Genomic DNA, 15,942 nt, shown 5'->3' with positions numbered 1-15,942 from the left:
TTGGCTTTAGATGAGGTCTTGACAATCTGAGCCCTTTGCTCCAACCAAATTGGAACTAGGGCAACAGATGTGAATTTCGTGGTGGTGACTTGTAAATGTATTTGGTCAAAAAGAAGAGGAATGCGACAAGAATGGGATTCGAACCCATGCGTGCAGAGCACATTGGATTAGCAGTCCATCGCCTTAACAACTCGGCCACCTCGTCTTGTTTGGTCTGAGCTTGAGGCATAATTTGATAATTATCGTAGCATGTGTTCATTGTCCTGGGAGGGTTTAAAAGTGTTTAAATGCAGTGTCAGCCTTATGGCAATTCGACCCAAGCGCTCTGTGTAGAGGGGGATTAGCTCAAATGGTAGAGCGCTCGCTTAGCATGCGAGAAGTAGCGGGATCGATGCCCGCATTCTCCATTATTCCTAATTTTTAGACAAGGAGATAGTGACAATAATCAGCAAAGGCCAAAACACTCGGCCGCCAAGTCTTGTTTAATAGGAGCTTGCGGCATAATTTGATAATTATCGTAGCATGTTTTTATTGTCCTGGGAGGTTTTAAAAGTGTTAAAATGCAGTGTCAGCCTTATGGCAATTCGACCCAAGCGCTCTGTGTAGAGGGGGATTAGCTCAAATGGTAGAGCGCTCGCTTAGCATGCGAGAAGTAGCGGGATCGATGCCCGCATCCTCCATTATTCCTAATTTTCAGACAAGGAGATAGTGACAATAATCAGCAAAGGCCAAAACACTCGGCCGCCAAGTCTTACTTTAGACTAGGTTTTTACAAACATTTAGTTGATTTCGACCGTCTTATTGACCAAACAATGTTTCTCAATCACCTTAAAGGTGTTGTAAAAACGTATGTTGTTATGTTGAGAAGAATACTCTGTTACATTACAGGGTTGGCTTTAGATGAGGTCTTGACAATCTGAGCCCTTTGCTCCAACCAAATTGGAACTAGGGCAACAGATGTGAATTTCGTGGTGGTGACTTGTAAATGTATTTGGTCAAATAAAAGTGGAATGCGACGAGAATGGGATTCGAACCCATGCGTGCAGAGCACAATGGATTAGCAGTCCATCGCCTTAACCACTCGGCCACCTCGTCTTGTTTGGTCTAATTTTGCGGCATTTTATGGTAATTATCGTAGCATGTTTTCATTGTCCTAGGAGGTTTTAAAAGCGTTTAAATGCAGTGTCAGCCTTATGGCAATTCGACCCCAGCGCTCTGTGTAGAGGGGGATTAGCTCAAATGGTAGAGCGCTCGCTTAGCATGCGAGAAGTAGCGGGATCGAGGCCCGCATCCTCCATTATTCCTAATTTTCAGACAAGGAGATAGTGACAATAATCAGCAAAGGCCAAAACACTCGGCCGCCAAGTCTTACTTTAGACTAGGTTTTTACAAACATTTAGTTGATTTCGACCGTCTTATTGACCAAACAATTTTTCTCAATCACCTTAAAGGTGTTGTAAAAACGTATGTTGATGGGTTGAGAAGAATACTCTGTTACATTACAGGGTTGGCTTTAGATGAGGTCTTGACAATCTGAGCCCTTTGCTCCAACCAAATTGGAACTAGGGCAACAGATGTGAATTTCGTGGTGGTGACTTGTAAATGTATTTGGTCAAAAAGAAGAGGAATGCGACAAGAATGGGATTCGAACCCATGCGTGCAGAGCACAATGGATTAGCAGTCCATCGCCTTAACAACTCGGCCACCTCGTCTTGTTTGGTCTGAGCTTGAGGCATAATTTGATAATTATCGTAGCATGTGTTCATTGTCCTGGGAGGGTTTAAAAGTGTTTAAATGCAGTGTCAGCCTCATGGCAATTCGACCCAAGCGCTCTGTGTAGAGGGGGATTAGCTCAAATGGTAGAGCGCTCGCTTAGCATGCGAGAAGTAGCGGGATCGATGCCCGCATTCTCCATTATTCCTAATTTTTAGACAAGGAGATAGTGACAATAATCAGCAAAGGCCAAAACACTCGGCCGCCAAGTCTTGTTTAATAGGAGCTTGCGGCATAATTTGATAATTATCGTAGCATGTTTTTATTGTCCTGGGAGGTTTTAAAAGTGTTAAAATGCAGTGTCAGCCTTATGGCAATTCGACCCAAGCGCTCTGTGTAGAGGGGGATTAGCTCAAATGGTAGAGCGCTCGCTTAGCATGCGAGAAGTAGCGGGATCGATGCCCGCATTCTCCATTATTCCTAATTTTTAGACAAGGAGATAGTGACAAAAATCAGCAAAGGCCAAAACACTCGGCCGCCAAGTCTTGTTTAATAGGAGCTTGCGGCATAATTTGATAATTATCGTAGCATGTTTTTATTGTCCTGGGAGGTTTTAAAAGTGTTAAAATGCAGTGTCAGCCTTATGGCAATTCGACCCAAGCGCTCTGTGTAGAGGGGGATTAGCTCAAATGGTAGAGCGCTCGCTTAGCATGCGAGAAGTAGCGGGATCGATGCCCGCATCCTCCATTATTCCTAATTTTCAGACAAGGAGATAGTGACAATAATCAGCAAAGGCCAAAACACTCGGCCGCCAAGTCTTACTTTAGACTAGGTTTTTACAAACATTTAGTTGATTTCGACCGTCTTATTGACCAAACAATGTTTCTCAATCACCTTAAAGGTGTTGTAAAAACGTATGTTGTTATGTTGAGAAGAATACTCTGTTACATTACAGGGTTGGCTTTAGATGAGGTCTTGACAATCTGAGCCCTTTGCTCCAACCAAATTGGAACTAGGGCAACAGATGTGAATTTCGTGGTGGTGACTTGTAAATGTATTTGGTCAAAAAGAAGAGGAATGCGACAAGAATGGGATTCGAACCCATGCGTGCAGAGCACAATGGATTAGCAGTCCATCGCCTTAACAACTCGGCCACCTCGTCTTGTTTGGTCTGAGCTTGAGGCATAATTTGATAATTATCGTAGCATGTGTTCATTGTCCTGGGAGGGTTTAAAAGTGTTTAAATGCAGTGTCAGCCTTATGGCAATTCGACCCAAGCGCTCTGTGTAGAGGGGGATTAGCTCAAATGGTAGAGCGCTCGCTTAGCATGCGAGAAGTAGCGGGATCGATGCCCGCATTCTCCATTATTCCTAATTTTTAGACAAGGAGATAGTGACAATAATCAGCAAAGGCCAAAACACTCGGCCGCCAAGTCTTGTTTAATAGGAGCTTGCGGCATAATTTGATAATTATCGTAGCATGTTTTTATTGTCCTGGGAGGTTTTAAAAGTGTTAAAATGCAGTGTCAGCCTTATGGCAATTCGACCCAAGCGCTCTGTGTAGAGGGGGATTAGCTCAAATGGTAGAGCGCTCGCTTAGCATGCGAGAAGTAGCGGGATCGATGCCCGCATCCTCCATTATTCCTAATTTTCAGACAAGGAGATAGTGACAATAATCAGCAAAGGCCAAAACACTCGGCCGCCAAGTCTTACTTTAGACTAGGTTTTTACAAACATTTAGTTGATTTCGACCGTCTTATTGACCAAACAATGTTTCTCAATCACCTTAAAGGTGTTGTAAAAACGTATGTTGTTATGTTGAGAAGAATACTCTGTTACATTACAGGGTTGGCTTTAGATGAGGTCTTGACAATCTGAGCCCTTTGCTCCAACCAAATTGGAACTAGGGCAACAGATGTGAATTTCGTGGTGGTGACTTGTAAATGTATTTGGTCAAATAAAAGTGGAATGCGACGAGAATGGGATTCGAACCCATGCGTGCAGAGCACAATGGATTAGCAGTCCATCGCCTTAACCACTCGGCCACCTCGTCTTGTTTGGTCTAATTTTGCGGCATTTTATGTTAATTATCGTAGCATGTTTTCATTGTCCTAGGAGGTTTTAAAAGCGTTTAAATGCAGTGTCAGCCTTATGGCAATTCGACCCCAGCGCTCTGTGTAGAGGGGGATTAGCTCAAATGGTAGAGCGCTCGCTTAGCATGCGAGAAGTAGCGGGATCGAGGCCCGCATCCTCCATTATTCCTAATTTTCAGACAAGGAGATAGTGACAATAATCAGCAAAGGCCAAAACACTCGGCCGCCAAGTCTTACTTTAGACTAGGTTTTTACAAACATTTAGTTGATTTCGACCGTCTTATTGACCAAACAATTTTTCTCAATCACCTTAAAGGTGTTGTAAAAACGTATGTTGATGGGTTGAGAAGAATACTCTGTTACATTACAGGGTTGGCTTTAGATGAGGTCTTGACAATCTGAGCCCTTTGCTCCAACCAAATTGGAACTAGGGCAACAGATGTGAATTTCGTGGTGGTGACTTGTAAATGTATTTGGTCAAAAAGAAGAGGAATGCGACGAGAATGGGATTCGGACCCATGCGTGCAGAGCACAATGGATTAGCAGTCCATCGCCTTAACCACTCGGCCACCTCGTCTTGTTTGCTCTGAGCTTGCGGCATAATTTGATAATCATCGTAGCATGTGTTCATTGTCCTGGGAGGGTTTAAAAGTGTTTAAATGCAGTGTCAGCCTTATGGCAATTCGACCCAAGCGCTCTGTGTAGAGGGGGATTAGCTCAAATGGTAGAGCGCTCGCTTAGCATGCGAGAAGTAGCGGGATCGATGCCCGCATTCTCCATTATTCCTAATTTTTAGACAAGGAGATAGTGACAATAATCAGCAAAGGCCAAAACACTCGGCCGCCAAGTCTTGTTTAATAGGAGCTTGCGGCATAATTTGATAATTATCGTAGCATGTTTTTATTGTCCTGGGAGGTTTTAAAAGTGTTAAAATGCAGTGTCAGCCTTATGGCAATTCGACCCAAGCGCTCTGTGTAGAGGGGGATTAGCTCAAATGGTAGAGCGCTCGCTTAGCATGCGAGAAGTAGCGGGATCGATGCCCGCATCCTCCATTATTCCTAATTTTCAGACAAGGAGATAGTGACAATAATCAGCAAAGGCCAAAACACTCGGCCGCCAAGTCTTACTTTAGACTAGGTTTTTACAAACATTTAGTTGATTTCGACCGTCTTATTGACCAAACAATGTTTCTCAATCACCTTAAAGGTGTTGTAAAAACGTATGTTGTTATGTTGAGAAGAATACTCTGTTACATTACAGGGTTGGCTTTAGATGAGGTCTTGACAATCTGAGCCCTTTGCTCCAACCAAATTGGAACTAGGGCAACAGATGTGAATTTCGTGGTGGTGACTTGTAAATGTATTTGGTCAAATAAAAGTGGAATGCGACGAGAATGGGATTCGAACCCATGCGTGCAGAGCACAATGGATTAGCAGTCCATCGCCTTAACCACTCGGCCACCTCGTCTTGTTTGGTCTAATTTTGCGGCATTTTATGGTAATTATCGTAGCATGTTTTCATTGTCCTAGGAGGTTTTAAAAGCGTTTAAATGCAGTGTCAGCCTTATGGCAATTCGACCCCAGCGCTCTGTGTAGAGGGGGATTAGCTCAAATGGTAGAGCGCTCGCTTAGCATGCGAGAAGTAGCGGGATCGAGGCCCGCATCCTCCATTATTCCTAATTTTCAGACAAGGAGATAGTGACAATAATCAGCAAAGGCCAAAACACTCGGCCGCCAAGTCTTACTTTAGACTAGGTTTTTACAAACATTTAGTTGATTTCGACCGTCTTATTGACCAAACAATTTTTCTCAATCACCTTAAAGGTGTTGTAAAAACGTATGTTGATGGGTTGAGAAGAATACTCTGTTACATTACAGGGTTGGCTTTAGATGAGGTCTTGACAATCTGAGCCCTTTGCTCCAACCAAATTGGAACTAGGGCAACAGATGTGAATTTCGTGGTGGTGACTTGTAAATGTATTTGGTCAAAAAGAAGAGGAATGCGACAAGAATGGGATTCGAACCCATGCGTGCAGAGCACAATGGATTAGCAGTCCATCGCCTTAACAACTCGGCCACCTCGTCTTGTTTGGTCTGAGCTTGAGGCATAATTTGATAATTATCGTAGCATGTGTTCATTGTCCTGGGAGGGTTTAAAAGTGTTTAAATGCAGTGTCAGCCTCATGGCAATTCGACCCAAGCGCTCTGTGTAGAGGGGGATTAGCTCAAATGGTAGAGCGCTCGCTTAGCATGTGAGAAGTAGCGGGATCGATGCCCGCATTCTCCATTATTCCTAATTTTTAGACAAGGAGATAGTGACAATAATCAGCAAAGGCCAAAACACTCGGCCGCCAAGTCTTGTTTAATAGGAGCTTGCGGCATAATTTGATAATTATCGTAGCATGTTTTTATTGTCCTGGGAGGTTTTAAAAGTGTTAAAATGCAGTGTCAGCCTTATGGCAATTCGACCCAAGCGCTCTGTGTAGAGGGGGATTAGCTCAAATGGTAGAGCGCTCGCTTAGCATGCGAGAAGTAGCGGGATCGATGCCCGCATTCTCCATTATTCCTAATTTTTAGACAAGGAGATAGTGACAAAAATCAGCAAAGGCCAAAACACTCGGCCGCCAAGTCTTGTTTAATAGGAGCTTGCGGCATAATTTGATAATTATCGTAGCATGTTTTTATTGTCCTGGGAGGTTTTAAAAGTGTTAAAATGCAGTGTCAGCCTTATGGCAATTCGACCAAGCGCTCTGTGTAGAGGGGGATTAGCTCAAATGGTAGAGCGCTCGCTTAGCATGCGAGAAGTAGCGGGATCGATGCCCGCATCCTCCATTATTCCTAATTTTCAGACAAGGAGATAGTGACAATAATCAGCAAAGGCCAAAACACTCGGCCGCCAAGTCTTACTTTAGACTAGGTTTTTACAAACATTTAGTTGATTTCGACCGTCTTATTGACCAAACAATGTTTCTCAATCACCTTAAAGGTGTTGTAAAAACGTATGTTGTTATGTTGAGAAGAATACTCTGTTACATTACAGGGTTGGCTTTAGATGAGGTCTTGACAATCTGAGCCCTTTGCTCCAACCAAATTGGAACTAGGGCAACAGATGTGAATTTCGTGGTGGTGACTTGTAAATGTATTTGGTCAAAAAGAAGAGGAATGCGACAAGAATGGGATTCGAACCCATGCGTGCAGAGCACAATGGATTAGCAGTCCATCGCCTTAACAACTCGGCCACCTCGTCTTGTTTGGTCTGAGCTTGAGGCATAATTTGATAATTATCGTAGCATGTGTTCATTGTCCTGGGAGGGTTTAAAAGTGTTTAAATGCAGTGTCAGCCTTATGGCAATTCGACCCAAGCGCTCTGTGTAGAGGGGGATTAGCTCAAATGGTAGAGCGCTCGCTTAGCATGCGAGAAGTAGCGGGATCGATGCCCGCATTCTCCATTATTCCTAATTTTTAGACAAGGAGATAGTGACAATAATCAGCAAAGGCCAAAACACTCGGCCGCCAAGTCTTGTTTAATAGGAGCTTGCGGCATAATTTGATAATTATCGTAGCATGTTTTCATTGTCCTAGGAGGTTTTAAAAGCGTTTAAATGCAGTGTCAGCCTTATGGCAATTCGACCCCAGCGCTCTGTGTAGAGGGGGATTAGCTCAAATGGTAGAGCGCTCGCTTAGCATGCGAGAAGTAGCGGGATCGATGCCCGCATCCTCCATTATTCCTAATTTTCAGACAAGGAGATAGTGACAATAATCAGCAAAGGCCAAAACACTCGGCCGCCAAGTCTTACTTTAGACTAGGTTTTTACAAACATTTAGTTGATTTCGACCGTCTTATTGACCAAACCATGTTTCTCAATCACCTTAAAGGTGTTGTAAAAACGTATGTTGATGGGTTGAGAAGAATACTCTGTTACATTACAGGGTTGGCTTTAGATGAGGTCTTGACAATCTGAGCCCTTTGCTCCAACCAAATTGGAACTAGGGCAACAGATGTGAATTTCGTGGTGGTGACTTGTAAATGTATTTGGTCAAAAAGAAGAGGAATGCGACGAGAATGGGATTCGGACCCATGCGTGCAGAGCACAATGGATTAGCAGTCCATCGCCTTAACCACTCGGCCACCTCGTCTTGTTTGCTCTGAGCTTGCGGCATAATTTGATAATCATCGTAGCATGTGTTCATTGTCCTGGGAGGGTTTAAAAGTGTTTAAATGCAGTGTCAGCCTTATGGCAATTCGACCCAAGCGCTCTGTGTAGAGGGGGATTAGCTCAAATGGTAGAGCGCTCCCTTAGCATGCGAGAAGTAGCGGGATCGATGCCCGCATTCTCCATTATTCCTAATTTTTAGACAAGGAGATAGTGACAATAATCAGCAAAGGCCAAAACACTCGGCTGCCAAGTCTTACTTTAGACTAGGTTTTTACGAACATTTAGTTGATTTCGACCGTCTTATTGACCAAACAATTTTTCTCAATCACCTTAAAGGTGTTGTAAAAATGTATGTTGATGGGTTGAGAAGAATACTCTGTTACATTACAGGGTTGGCTTTAGATGAGGTGTGGACAATCTGAGCCCTTTGCTCCAACCAAATTGGAACTAGGGCAACAGATGTGAATTTCGTGGTGGTGACTTGTAAATGTATTTGGTCAAAAAGAAGAGGAATGCGACGAGAATGGGATTCGAACCCATACGTGCAGAGCACAATGGATTAGCAGTCCATCGCCTTAACCACTCGGCCACCTCGTCTTGTTTGGTCCGAGCTTGCGGCATAATTTGATAATAATCGTAGCATGTGTTCATTGTCCTGGGAGGGTTTAAAAGTGTTTAAATGCAGTGTCAGCCTTATGGCAATTCGACCCACGCGCTCTGCGTAGAGGGGGGTTAGCTCAAATGGTAGAGCGCTCGCTTAGCATGCGAGAAGTAGCGGGATCGATGCCCGCATCCTCCATTATTCCTAATTTTCAGACAAGGAGATAGTGACAATAATCAGCAAAGGCCAAAACACTCGGCCGCCAAGTCTTACTTTAGACTAGGTTTTTACGAACATTTAGTTGATTTCGACCGTCTTATTGACCAAACAATTTTTCTCAATCACCTTAAAGGTGTTGTAAAAATGTATGTTGATGAGTTGAGAAGAATACTCTGTTACATTACAGGGTTGGCTTTAGATGAGGTCTTGACAATCTGAGCCCTTTGCTCCAACCAAATTGGAACTAGGGCAACAGATGTGAATTTCGTGGTGGTGACTTGTAAATGTATTTGGTCAAAAAGAAGAGGAATGCGACGAGAATGGGATTCGAACCCATGCGTGCAGAGCACAATGGATTAGCAGTCCATCGCCTTAACCACTCGGCCACCTCGTCTTGTTTGGTCTGAGCTTGCGGCATTTTATGGTAATTATCGTAGCATGTTTTCATTGTCCTGGGAGGTTTTAAAAGTGTTAAAATGCAGTGTCAGCCTTATGGCAATTCGACCCAAGCGCTCTGTGTAGAGGGGGATTAGCTCAAATGGTAGAGCGCTCGCTTAGCATGCGAGAAGTAGCGGGATAGATGCCCGCATCCTCCATTATTCCTAATTTTCAGACAAGGAGATAGTGACAATAATCAGCAAAGGCCAAAACACTCGGCCGCCAAGTCTTACTTTAGACTAGGTTTTTACAAACATTTAGTTGATTTCGACCGTCTTATTGACCAAACAATTTTTCTCAATCACCTTAAAGGTGTTGTAAAAATGTATGTTGATGGGTTGAGAAGAATACTCTGTTACATTACAGGGTTGGCTTTAGATGAGGTCTTGACAATCTGAGCCCTTTGCTCCAACCAAATTGGAACTAGGGCAACAGATGTGAATTTCGTGGTGGTGACTTGTAAATGTATTTGGTCAAATAAAAGTGGAATGCGACGAGAATGGGATTCGAACCCATGCGTGCAGAGCACAATGGATTAGCAGTCCATCGCCTTAACCACTCGGCCACCTCGTCTTGTTTGGTCTGAGCTTGCGGCATAATTTGATATTAATCGTAGCATGTGTTCATTGTCCTGGGAGGGTTTAAAAGTGTTTAAATGCAGTGTCAGCCTTATGGCAATTCGACCCAAGCGCTCTGTGTAGAGGGGGATTAGCTCAAATGGTAGAGCGCTCGCTTAGCATGCGAGAAGTAGCGGGATCAATGCCAGCATCCTCCATTATTCCTAATTTTTAGACAAGGAGATAGTGACAATAATCAGCAAAGGCCAAAACACTCGGCCGCCAAGTCTTACTTTAGACTAGGTTTTTTCAAACAGTTAGTTGATTTCGACCGTCTTATTGACCAAACAATGTTTCTCAATCACCTTAAAGGTGTTGTAAAAACGTATGTTGATGGGTTGAGAAGAATACTCTGTTACATTACAGGGTTGGCTTTAGATGAGGTCTTGACAATCTGAGCCCTTTGCTCCAACCAAATTGGAACTAGGGCAACAGATGTGAATTTCGTGGTGGTGACTTATAAATGTATTTGGTCAAAAAGAAGAGGAATGCGACGAGAATGGGATTCGAACCCATGCGTGCAGAGCACAATGGATTAGCAGTCCATCGCCTTAACCACTCGGCCACCTCGTCTTGTTTGGTCTGAGCTTGCGGCATAATTTGATATTAATCGTAGCATGTGTTCATTGTCCTGGGAGGGTTTAAAAGTGTTTAAATGCAGTGTCAGCCTTATGGCAATTCGACCCAAGCGCTCTGTGTAGAGGGGGATTAGCTCAAATGGTAGAGCGCTCGCTTAGCATGCGAGAAGTAGCGGGATCAATGCCAGCATCCTCCATTATTCCTAATTTTTAGACAAGGAGATAGTGACAATAATCAGCAAAGGCCAAAACACTCGGCCGCCAAGTCTTACTTTAGACTAGGTTTTTACAAACATTTAGTTGATTTCGACCGTCTTATTGACCAAACAATTTTTCTCAATCACCTTAAAGGTGTTGTAAAAATGTATGTTGATGGGTTGAGAAGAATACTCTGTTACATTACAGGGTTGGCTTTAGATGAGGTCTTGACAATCTGAGCCCTTTGCTCCAACCAAATTGGAACTAGGGCAACAGATGTGAATTTCGTGGTGGTGACTTGTAAATGTATTTGGTCAAATAAAAGTGGAATGCGACGAGAATGGGATTCGAACCCATGCGTGCAGAGCACAATGGATTAGCAGTCCATCGCCTTAACCACTCGGCCACCTCGTCTTGTTTGGTCTGAGCTTGCGGCATAATTTGATATTAATCGTAGCATGTGTTCATTGTCCTGGGAGGGTTTAAAAGTGTTTAAATGCAGTGTCAGCCTTATGGCAATTCGACCCAAGCGCTCTGTGTAGAGGGGGATTAGCTCAAATGGTAGAGCGCTCGCTTAGCATGCGAGAAGTAGCGGGATCGATGCCCGCATCCTCCATTATTCCTAATTTTCAGACAAGGAGATAGTGACAATAATCAGCAAAGGCCAAAACACTCGGCCGCCAAGTCTTACTTTAGACTAGGTTTTTACAAACATTTAGTTGATTTCGACCGTCTTATTGACCAAACAATGTTTCTCAATCACCTTAAAGGTGTTGTAAAAACGTATGTTGTTATGTTGAGAAGAATACTCTGTTACATTACAGGGTTGGCTTTAGATGAGGTCTTGACAATCTGAGCCCTTTGCTCCAACCAAATTGGAACTAGGGCAACAGATGTGAATTTCGTGGTGGTGACTTGTAAATGTATTTGGTCAAAAAGAAGAGGAATGCGACAAGAATGGGATTCGAACCCATGCGTGCAGAGCACAATGGATTAGCAGTCCATCGCCTTAACAACTCGGCCACCTCGTCTTGTTTGGTCTGAGCTTGAGGCATAATTTGATAATTATCGTAGCATGTGTTCATTGTCCTGGGAGGGTTTAAAAGTGTTTAAATGCAGTGTCAGCCTTATGGCAATTCGACCCAAGCGCTCTGTGTAGAGGGGGATTAGCTCAAATGGTAGAGCGCTCGCTTAGCATGCGAGAAGTAGTGGGATCGATGCCCGCATTCTCCATTATTCCTAATTTTTAGACAAGGAGATAGTGACAATAATCAGCAAAGGCCAAAACACTCGGCCGCCAAGTCTTGTTTAATAGGAGCTTGCGGCATAATTTGATAATTATCGTAGCATGTTTTCATTGTCCTAGGAGGTTTTAAAAGCGTTTAAATGCAGTGTCAGCCTTATGGCAATTCGACCCCAGCGCTCTGTGTAGAGGGGGATTAGCTCAAATGGTAGAGCGCTCGCTTAGCATGCGAGAAGTAGCGGGATCGATGCCCGCATCCTCCATTATTCCTAATTTTCAGACAAGGAGATAGTGACAATAATCAGCAAAGGCCAAAACACTCGGCCGCCAAGTCTTACTTTAGACTAGGTTTTTACAAACATTTAGTTGATTTCGACCGTCTTATTGACCAAACCATGTTTCTCAATCACCTTAAAGGTGTTGTAAAAACGTATGTTGATGGGTTGAGAAGAATACTCTGTTACATTACAGGGTTGGCTTTAGATGAGGTCTTGACAATCTGAGCCCTTTGCTCCAACCAAATTGGAACTAGGGCAACAGATGTGAATTTCGTGGTGGTGACTTGTAAATGTATTTGGTCAAAAAGAAGAGGAATGCGACGAGAATGGGATTCGGACCCATGCGTGCAGAGCACAATGGATTAGCAGTCCATCGCCTTAACCACTCGGCCACCTCGTCTTGTTTGCTCTGAGCTTGCGGCATAATTTGATAATCATCGTAGCATGTGTTCATTGTCCTGGGAGGGTTTAAAAGTGTTTAAATGCAGTGTCAGCCTTATGGCAATTCGACCCAAGCGCTCTGTGTAGAGGGGGATTAGCTCAAATGGTAGAGCGCTCCCTTAGCATGCGAGAAGTAGCGGGATCGATGCCCGCATTCTCCATTATTCCTAATTTTTAGACAAGGAGATAGTGACAATAATCAGCAAAGGCCAAAACACTCGGCTGCCAAGTCTTACTTTAGACTAGGTTTTTACGAACATTTAGTTGATTTCGACCGTCTTATTGACCAAACAATTTTTCTCAATCACCTTAAAGGTGTTGTAAAAATGTATGTTGATGGGTTGAGAAGAATACTCTGTTACATTACAGGGTTGGCTTTAGATGAGGTGTGGACAATCTGAGCCCTTTGCTCCAACCAAATTGGAACTAGGGCAACAGATGTGAATTTCGTGGTGGTGACTTGTAAATGTATTTGGTCAAAAAGAAGAGGAATGCGACGAGAATGGGATTCGAACCCATGCGTGCAGAGCACAATGGATTAGCAGTCCATCGCCTTAACCACTCGGCCACCTCGTCTTGTTTGGTCCGAGCTTGCGGCATAATTTGATAATAATCGTAGCATGTGTTCATTGTCCTGGGAGGGTTTAAAAGTGTTTAAATGCAGTGTCAGCCTTATGGCAATTCGACCCACGCGCTCTGCGTAGAGGGGGGTTAGCTCAAATGGTAGAGCGCTCGCTTAGCATGCGAGAAGTAGCGGGATCGATGCCCGCATCCTCCATTATTCCTAATTTTCAGACAAGGAGATAGTGACAATAATCAGCAAAGGCCAAAACACTCGGCCGCCAAGTCTTACTTTAGACTAGGTTTTTACGAACATTTAGTTGATTTCGACCGTCTTATTGACCAAACAATTTTTCTCAATCACCTTAAAGGTGTTGTAAAAATGTATGTTGATGAGTTGAGAAGAATACTCTGTTACATTACAGGGTTGGCTTTAGATGAGGTCTTGACAATCTGAGCCCTTTGCTCCAACCAAATTGGAACTAGGGCAACAGATGTGAATTTCGTGGTGGTGACTTGTAAATGTATTTGGTCAAAAAGAAGAGGAATGCGACGAGAATGGGATTCGAACCCATGCGTGCAGAGCACAATGGATTAGCAGTCCATCGCCTTAACCACTCGGCCACCTCGTCTTGTTTGGTCTGAGCTTGCGGCATTTTATGGTAATTATCGTAGCATGTTTTCATTGTCCTGGGAGGTTTTAAAAGTGTTAAAATGCAGTGTCAGCCTTATGGCAATTCGACCCAAGCGCTCTGTGTAGAGGGGGATTAGCTCAAATGGTAGAGCGCTCGCTTAGCATGCGAGAAGTAGCGGGATAGATGCCCGCATCCTCCATTATTCCTAATTTTCAGACAAGGAGATAGTGACAATAATCAGCAAAGGCCAAAACACTCGGCCGCCAAGTCTTACTTTAGACTAGGTTTTTACAAACATTTAGTTGATTTCGACCGTCTTATTGACCAAACAATTTTTCTCAATCACCTTAAAGGTGTTGTAAAAATGTATGTTGATGGGTTGAGAAGAATACTCTGTTACATTACAGGGTTGGCTTTAGATGAGGTCTTGACAATCTGAGCCCTTTGCTCCAACCAAATTGGAACTAGGGCAACAGATGTGAATTTCGTGGTGGTGACTTGTAAATGTATTTGGTCAAATAAAAGTGGAATGCGACGAGAATGGGATTCGAACCCATGCGTGCAGAGCACAATGGATTAGCAGTCCATCGCCTTAACCACTCGGCCACCTCGTCTTGTTTGGTCTGAGCTTGCGGCATAATTTGATATTAATCGTAGCATGTGTTCATTGTCCTGGGAGGGTTTAAAAGTGTTTAAATGCAGTGTCAGCCTTATGGCAATTCGACCCAAGCGCTCTGTGTAGAGGGGGATTAGCTCAAATGGTAGAGCGCTCGCTTAGCATGCGAGAAGTAGCGGGATCAATGCCAGCATCCTCCATTATTCCTAATTTTTAGACAAGGAGATAGTGACAATAATCAGCAAAGGCCAAAACACTCGGCCGCCAAGTCTTACTTTAGACTAGGTTTTTTCAAACAGTTAGTTGATTTCGACCGTCTTATTGACCAAACAATGTTTCTCAATCACCTTAAAGGTGTTGTAAAAACGTATGTTGATGGGTTGAGAAGAATACTCTGTTACATTACAGGGTTGGCTTTAGATGAGGTCTTGACAATCTGAGCCCTTTGCTCCAACCAAATTGGAACTAGGGCAACAGATGTGAATTTCGTGGTGGTGACTTATAAATGTATTTGGTCAAAAAGAAGAGGAATGCGACGAGAATGGGATTCGAACCCATGCGTGCAGAGCACAATGGATTAGCAGTCCATCGCCTTAACCACTCGGCCACCTCGTCTTGTTTGGTCTGAGCTTGCGGCATTTTATGGTAATTATCGTAGCATGTTTTCATTGTCCTGGGAGGTTTTAAAAGTGTTAAAATGCAGTGTCAGCCTTATGGCAATTCGACCCAAGCGCTCTGTGTAGAGGGGGATTAGCTCAAATGGTAGAGCGCTCGCTTAGCATGCGAGAAGTAGCGGGATCGATGCCCGCATCCTCCATTATTCCTAATTTTCAGACAAGGAGATAGTGACAATAATCAGCAAAGGCCAAAACACTCGGCCGCCAAGTCTTGTTTGGTCTGAGCTTGCGGCATTTTATGGTAATTATCGTAGCAGGTGTTCATTGTCCTGGGAGGTTTTAAAAGCGTTTAAATGCAGTGTCAGCCTTATGGCAATTCGACCCAAGCGCTCTGTGTAGAGGGGGATTAGCTCAAATGGTAGAGCGCTCGCTTAGCATGCGAGAAGTAGCGGGATCGATGCCCGCATCCTCCATTATTCCTAATTTTCAGACAAGGAGATAGTGACAATAACCAGCAAAGGCCAAAACACTCGGCCGCCAAGTCTTACTTTAGACTAGGTTTTTACGAACATTTAGTTGATTTCGACCGTCTTATTGACCAAACAATTTTTCTCAATCACCTTAAAGGTGTTGTAAAAATGTATGTTGATGAGTTGAGAAGAATACTCTGTTACATTACAGGGTTGGCTTTAGATGAGGTCTTGACAATCTGAGCCCTTTGCTCCAACCAAATTGGAACTAGGGCAACAGATGTGAATTTCGTGGTGGTGACTTGTAAATGTATTTGGTCAAAAAGAAGAGGAATGCGACGAGAATGGGATTCGAACCCATGCGTGCAGAGCACAATGGATTAGCAGTCCATCGCCTTAACCACTCGGCCACCTCGTCTTGTTTGGTCTGAGCTTGCGGCATTTTATGGTAATTATCGTAGCATGTTTT

At 43.6% G+C, this 15,942-nt stretch overlaps 22 non-coding genes across 22 annotated transcripts; all 22 read right to left on the bottom strand.

Moving 5' to 3' along the window:
* Positions 1-123: 123 nt before the first annotated feature.
* trnas-gcu (transfer RNA serine (anticodon GCU)) lies at positions 124-205 on the bottom strand. Its single transcript has one exon. It is a non-coding gene; the product is annotated as a tRNA-Ser (tRNA).
* Positions 206-1,013: 808 nt separating this feature from the next.
* On the bottom strand, positions 1,014-1,095 carry trnas-gcu (transfer RNA serine (anticodon GCU)). Its single transcript has one exon. It is a non-coding gene; the product is annotated as a tRNA-Ser (tRNA).
* Positions 1,096-1,630: 535 nt separating this feature from the next.
* On the bottom strand, positions 1,631-1,712 carry trnas-gcu (transfer RNA serine (anticodon GCU)). Its single transcript has one exon. It is a non-coding gene; the product is annotated as a tRNA-Ser (tRNA).
* Positions 1,713-2,793: 1,081 nt separating this feature from the next.
* On the bottom strand, positions 2,794-2,875 carry trnas-gcu (transfer RNA serine (anticodon GCU)). The gene has a single exon. It is a non-coding gene; the product is annotated as a tRNA-Ser (tRNA).
* An 808-nt stretch (positions 2,876-3,683) lies between these two features.
* Positions 3,684-3,765, bottom strand: trnas-gcu (transfer RNA serine (anticodon GCU)). The gene has a single exon. It is a non-coding gene; the product is annotated as a tRNA-Ser (tRNA).
* A 535-nt stretch (positions 3,766-4,300) lies between these two features.
* Positions 4,301-4,382, bottom strand: trnas-gcu (transfer RNA serine (anticodon GCU)). The gene has a single exon. It is a non-coding gene; the product is annotated as a tRNA-Ser (tRNA).
* An 808-nt stretch (positions 4,383-5,190) lies between these two features.
* Positions 5,191-5,272, bottom strand: trnas-gcu (transfer RNA serine (anticodon GCU)). Its single transcript has one exon. It is a non-coding gene; the product is annotated as a tRNA-Ser (tRNA).
* A 535-nt stretch (positions 5,273-5,807) lies between these two features.
* Positions 5,808-5,889, bottom strand: trnas-gcu (transfer RNA serine (anticodon GCU)). The gene has a single exon. It is a non-coding gene; the product is annotated as a tRNA-Ser (tRNA).
* A 1,080-nt stretch (positions 5,890-6,969) lies between these two features.
* trnas-gcu (transfer RNA serine (anticodon GCU)) lies at positions 6,970-7,051 on the bottom strand. The gene has a single exon. It is a non-coding gene; the product is annotated as a tRNA-Ser (tRNA).
* Positions 7,052-7,859: 808 nt separating this feature from the next.
* On the bottom strand, positions 7,860-7,941 carry trnas-gcu (transfer RNA serine (anticodon GCU)). Its single transcript has one exon. It is a non-coding gene; the product is annotated as a tRNA-Ser (tRNA).
* Positions 7,942-8,476: 535 nt separating this feature from the next.
* trnas-gcu (transfer RNA serine (anticodon GCU)) lies at positions 8,477-8,558 on the bottom strand. Its single transcript has one exon. It is a non-coding gene; the product is annotated as a tRNA-Ser (tRNA).
* Positions 8,559-9,093: 535 nt separating this feature from the next.
* Positions 9,094-9,175, bottom strand: trnas-gcu (transfer RNA serine (anticodon GCU)). Its single transcript has one exon. It is a non-coding gene; the product is annotated as a tRNA-Ser (tRNA).
* Positions 9,176-9,710: 535 nt separating this feature from the next.
* trnas-gcu (transfer RNA serine (anticodon GCU)) lies at positions 9,711-9,792 on the bottom strand. The gene has a single exon. It is a non-coding gene; the product is annotated as a tRNA-Ser (tRNA).
* A 535-nt stretch (positions 9,793-10,327) lies between these two features.
* Positions 10,328-10,409, bottom strand: trnas-gcu (transfer RNA serine (anticodon GCU)). The gene has a single exon. It is a non-coding gene; the product is annotated as a tRNA-Ser (tRNA).
* A 535-nt stretch (positions 10,410-10,944) lies between these two features.
* On the bottom strand, positions 10,945-11,026 carry trnas-gcu (transfer RNA serine (anticodon GCU)). Its single transcript has one exon. It is a non-coding gene; the product is annotated as a tRNA-Ser (tRNA).
* A 535-nt stretch (positions 11,027-11,561) lies between these two features.
* On the bottom strand, positions 11,562-11,643 carry trnas-gcu (transfer RNA serine (anticodon GCU)). Its single transcript has one exon. It is a non-coding gene; the product is annotated as a tRNA-Ser (tRNA).
* Positions 11,644-12,451: 808 nt separating this feature from the next.
* Positions 12,452-12,533, bottom strand: trnas-gcu (transfer RNA serine (anticodon GCU)). The gene has a single exon. It is a non-coding gene; the product is annotated as a tRNA-Ser (tRNA).
* A 535-nt stretch (positions 12,534-13,068) lies between these two features.
* trnas-gcu (transfer RNA serine (anticodon GCU)) lies at positions 13,069-13,150 on the bottom strand. Its single transcript has one exon. It is a non-coding gene; the product is annotated as a tRNA-Ser (tRNA).
* A 535-nt stretch (positions 13,151-13,685) lies between these two features.
* Positions 13,686-13,767, bottom strand: trnas-gcu (transfer RNA serine (anticodon GCU)). Its single transcript has one exon. It is a non-coding gene; the product is annotated as a tRNA-Ser (tRNA).
* Positions 13,768-14,302: 535 nt separating this feature from the next.
* trnas-gcu (transfer RNA serine (anticodon GCU)) lies at positions 14,303-14,384 on the bottom strand. Its single transcript has one exon. It is a non-coding gene; the product is annotated as a tRNA-Ser (tRNA).
* Positions 14,385-14,919: 535 nt separating this feature from the next.
* On the bottom strand, positions 14,920-15,001 carry trnas-gcu (transfer RNA serine (anticodon GCU)). The gene has a single exon. It is a non-coding gene; the product is annotated as a tRNA-Ser (tRNA).
* An 808-nt stretch (positions 15,002-15,809) lies between these two features.
* On the bottom strand, positions 15,810-15,891 carry trnas-gcu (transfer RNA serine (anticodon GCU)). The gene has a single exon. It is a non-coding gene; the product is annotated as a tRNA-Ser (tRNA).
* Positions 15,892-15,942: the final 51 nt, after the last annotated feature.

The sequence above is a fragment of the Pungitius pungitius genome, chromosome 12, assembly GCF_949316345.1.
Source record: "Pungitius pungitius chromosome 12, fPunPun2.1, whole genome shotgun sequence".
Lineage (NCBI taxonomy): Eukaryota > Metazoa > Chordata > Actinopteri > Perciformes > Gasterosteidae > Pungitius > Pungitius pungitius.
This window is presented reverse-complemented; position numbering and strand designations above follow the sequence as displayed.